At 33.2% G+C, this 5110-nt stretch overlaps 1 pseudogene; it reads right to left on the bottom strand.

The window, feature by feature from the left end:
* Positions 1-217: 217 nt before the first annotated feature.
* On the bottom strand, positions 218-660 carry LOC113630189 (40S ribosomal protein S26-like; annotated as a pseudogene).
* Positions 661-5110: the final 4450 nt, after the last annotated feature.

Here is a 5110-nt window from a genome sequence, read left to right as displayed (position 1 = left end):
AAGAGACAATCTCAGAGGCATCTAGAGGAAAATATTACATTATATAAAAATGAACAAAGGTAAGAATTATATCCTGCTTTTTTCCTTCAGAATCTATACAAAAAAATAAATAACAACATTAAGTGTTGAAAGCAAATGTCAATTCAGAATTCTACATCCATTGAAAATTTATTTTAGTAAGAACTATTCTACTCATTCATCAAGATCTGTTACAATGTTAAATCATTTTTGAAGGGTTTTTTTTAAAGTATAATTTCTTTTTTACTGTCTCCCCAGGGGACAGTATTTCTTTAGTATTTAAGGACTTAGCTCCTTGCATGGGCTTTGGTGGAGGTCGTGGGGCAGCACCAGAAGGTCTAAATTGAGGTGGAGGTCTTCGGTTCTTCCGCACTTCCCGAGAATGATTCCTGACTACCTTGCTGTGAATGGCACAACTCACGCAGTAATGCAGATTCACATACAGCTTGGGAAGCACATAGGCATTGAAAACACTTGTTTCAGAAATGCCCTGACAGCTGCAGCCTCTACAATGTGCCGAACAACGAACTTCTTAATGGCCTTATCCTTGGGCACACTTCGGGCGGAGTTGGTGCTGTGAATAGGCTGCATGTGGCCGCGGCCCTTTCTGGCATGACCATTATTCCTTCTTTTCTTGGTCATCTTGAAAGCGAGAAGGTGAGAGAGCAAGTTTTTTAAAAACTAAAATTGTGCTACCCCATGCTGTAAGCATTCAGGTTTTAACCTGCACACCATATTTTCCAGGATATGATACCATTAATCATCTACTTGTTTAAGCCAAAAACTTGGAAGTATTCTTCTCATAGCCAATCAGTAGATCTCGCTGTATCTTTCTGTGGAAAAACCTTCATATCATCTCATTTATTTTTCATCTGAACCATAAGTACCAAGTGAAAAACATGTGTGCTTTGGATTCCTACAGTGGCTTTCCAACTTGTCTCTTTGTATTCATTCATACCTTTCTCTGATAACTATGGGTCTAAAAGGTAGCCATGATCAATTATTATATTAAATGTAATGTCATTTATATCTCATCTATATTGGCTCATAGGAAAATTTTCCCTAATGACTAAAACTGTCTACATATTTATTTAAAACAAGAAAAATAATTTATATGCCTATTGAATATTAAGAGCAAATGTTTCATAGTGTATTGTGTTACTATTGCTCTACTATTACTATTGTTACTCTTGTATTTAACACAGTGTATTTAGTATAGCTTTTAATTTTAATATAGCCTTTAATTTGGATTTTAATTAAATACTAAATAAAATAAACTTTGAAAGCTTAGCTATAGTTGGTGCTTCTATAAGAGAAAACACTTTATAACTCCACAATATTAATATTCCCTGTAAAAGAAAATTTGCTAGAAGAACTAATTTCTTTACAGTAGGTCTTAGATGCTGAAATAAAATAGATGCAGTACCATTTTAATTTTCTCTTAAGAAGTCCTATATTTCAATATCTTGATAAATTGGTGTTTGAGATGCTCTATGAAATTTATAAAATGTAAAAAAATGATCACAGATCTAAGATAATGCATTAATTGGTTTGTTTTTTAACTTATTCTCTATTTACAGGTCTCTTAAGGGTTGGCAGGCATCATATTATATTTTTAAGCTGCAAAAACAGATAAGGCATGACTTATGTCCTCAGTTAGCTGAAATCATTATATTAAATTATTATATTGTTCATAATTGTAGTATTCAACATCTGATCTGGCTTTTGATATTTCCAAATTATAGTAAGACAGGATTCATTAATTATAAAAAATTAGATTTCTAGTATATTCTAGTATTTCTCCAATATATCAGAAAAATATCAGAAAAATAAAAGCATAACAAGCAACCAAAATTATCTAGCTCTATTTCAGAGGGGAGTGGAATATAAAACTATATTTGATTTAAAATTTTTTAAAATATGATGGATTTTAAACATATTATTTCTTCATTTTAATTCCTATGAATTACATGAGAAGGTAACAAAGGAGTTACTTTCAGGAAAAAAAGAGTGCAGTAACTGACAACAATCTTAGAACAATGTGTTCAAAATATTCTCATAAATTTGATCATGTAGAAGATAAAAGCAAAATTCTTTCAGCTATGCTGATAGCTAGCTCCACCTGATGCATTTTACCCACTGGGTTGTTATCACTTTTCATCACTTGTCTTCTTGTGTAAATTTCACAACACACTTTACTAAAAATCTTTACTTCTTAAACCTTTGTATATACTTGCTTACCTCTGCCCCAAACATTGCTAAGTCATGATTTCATGAGAAAATTGGATATTAAATCATGCATATGTGACTTACACATTCAGTAATGATCCACCCATGTGAAAAGACGTGTTTCCAGAGAAGAGACAGTGGAGAATCATCAATGAGAAGAAAAGAGAATCTTCTTCCAAGTCTTTTTAATTCTAAGTTTAAACAGGCATAGAGGAGCTTACAACTAATGACATCTTGGTCAACAGAACACATGCATTTTTTTTTTAACATCTTGATGGGAGTATAATTGTTTTACGTTGTTGTGTTAGTTGCTGCTATATAACAAAGTGAATCAGCTATATGTGTGTATATATATATATATATATATATATATATATATATATATATATATCCATATACCCCCTCCCTCTTGAATCTCTCTCCCACCCTCCCTATCCCACCCCTCTAGGTGGTCACAAAGCACCAAGCTGATTTCCCTGTGTTATGTGGCTGATTCCCACTAGCTATTTTATTTAGTAGTGCATATATGTAAATGCCACTCTCTCACTTCATTCCAGCTTACCTTTCCCCCTCCCCGTGTCCTCAAGTGCATTCTCTACATCTGTGTCTTTATTCCTGCCCTGCCCCTAGGTTCTTCAGAAGCACTTTTTCTCTTTTTTTAGAGTCCATATATATGTGTTAGCATACAGTATTTGTTTTTCTCTTTCTGACTTATTTTACTCTGTGTGACAGACTCTAGGTCCACCCACCTCACTACAAATAAGTCAATTTCATTTCTTTTTATGGCTGAGTAATATTCCATTGTATATATGTGCCACATCTTCTTTACCCATTCATCTGTCAATGGACACTTAGGTTGCTTCCATGTCCTGGCTATTGTAAATAGTGCTGCAATGAACATTGTGGTACATTATTCTTTTTGGATTATGGTTTTCTCAGAGTATATATCCAGTAGTGGGATTGCTGGGTCATATGGTAGTTCTATTTTTAGTTTTCTAAGGAACATCCATACTGTTCTCCATAGTAGCTGTATCAATTTACATTCCCACCAACAGTGCAAGAGGGTTCCCTTTTCTCCACACCCTCTCCAGGATTAATTGTTTGTAGACTTTTTGATGATGGCCATTCTGACTGGTGTGAGGTGATACTTCATCATAGTTTTGATTTGCATTTCTCTAATGATTAGTGATGTTGAGCATCCTTTCATGTGTTTGTTGGCCATCTGTATATCTTCTTTGGAGAAGTGTCTATTTAGATCTTCTGCCCATTTTTGGATTGGGTTGTTTGTTTTTTTGATATTGAGCAGCTTGTATATTTTGGAGATTAATCGTTTGTCAGTTGCTTTGTTTGCAAATATTTTCTCCCATTCTGAGAGTTGTCTTTTCATCTTGTTTATAGTTTCCTTTGCTGTGCAAAAGCTTTTAAGTTTCATTAGGTCCCATTTGTTTATTTTTGTTTTTATTTCCACTTCTCTAGGAGGTGGGTCAAAAAGGATCTTGCTGTGATTTATGTCAAAGAGTGTTCTGCCTATATTTTCTTCAAAGAGTTTTATAATGTCTGCTCTTATATTTAGGTTTTTATTACATTTGAGTTTATTTTTGTGTATGGTGTTAGGGAGTGTTCTAATTTCTGACTCTGATTTTAGATCTTAAATGCAAAATCTACAGGTCCACTCAAGTAGTAACAACTAAAAATACATGTGTTCAGCCACATGTAAAAGAACACATACATTTTTAGTTGTTACTACTTGAGGGGACCTGTAGACTTTGCATCTGAGATCTAAAATCAGAGTCATGACTATTCTATTCATTAATTTAAAAGGACAGAATAAAGAAAAATGTCACTAATGAATACGCTTCCAGCAATTCAGAAGATATCACAACCTAAACTTTTTTGTAAACTACAAAGTTGACAACTAGAAATAAGCTCATTAGGAGAAAAGCTCAAGAAGTGAAAACTTGTATAATTCAATTCCATGTTAAAGTTTGAGAAAAGCTAACTAGCCAGAAATACACAGTAAATACCATAATGCAATATATGTAACTGAGTCTTCTAAACAAAGTCATATACAATACAAAATGTGTTGCAAAGTGTGCAAAGTTATCAATTTCCCCCAAAGACAGAAGAGCATGTTTTGAGAAATGATACTTCAATAGCTGTAAAGATGTTTGCAAACAGGTCAGTGGAAACATTTCTAAGAACAGAAAATTTCAGGCTTGGGATATTTTAGTATATTTTGTACACAGAGTGGAGATGACTCTGATGCTTTTAGAGCTTGTCTTGTCACTGCTCCAACCAGGTTGAAATGTTTCTTTGCACATTTCTTCCCATTCTTTATCTATGGTGACTTTTTTTTTTTCTGGGAAGAGCTGATAGACTATGGAACAGTAATGAGCCATAGGCAAATCTCCAAGTCAGCCCTACTTCTAAACATAACCTATGATGACCACTCTCCCCAATGTGTTGAACAGTACCTCCATCAATCCAACATGAAACACACCAGGAGTCAAACAAGAAGACTGAAGTGAAGACAAGGAATAGAGAGTACTAAGCAGAAGTCTTGAGGTAATAGAAGCAAAGAGAAAGCCAATTTCAATTTCTTATAAAGAAAAATAAAGAATTAGAAAAAATCAGGATAAATATTAAATCAAGACTACTACCTATTGAGATGATAGCTATTAAATTGTACATACATACATAAAATTTGACATGAAATTGCTACTTTCTCTAGAACGATTCCTTATTCTATAAAATCTAGTTCTGATATTTTTGAGGAAGATAAATTGTGTACACTTTTAACACAGTTATATTTTGATAACATATTAATACTATAAATAGAATACAACTTATATGAAAATAAATT

The sequence above is a fragment of the Aethalodelphis obliquidens genome, unplaced genomic scaffold (assembly GCF_003676395.1).
Source record: "Aethalodelphis obliquidens isolate GAN/ISIS:26980383/991018 unplaced genomic scaffold, ASM367639v1 scaffold29, whole genome shotgun sequence".
In the NCBI taxonomy this organism is placed as follows: domain Eukaryota; kingdom Metazoa; phylum Chordata; class Mammalia; order Artiodactyla; family Delphinidae; genus Aethalodelphis; species Aethalodelphis obliquidens.
This window is presented reverse-complemented; position numbering and strand designations above follow the sequence as displayed.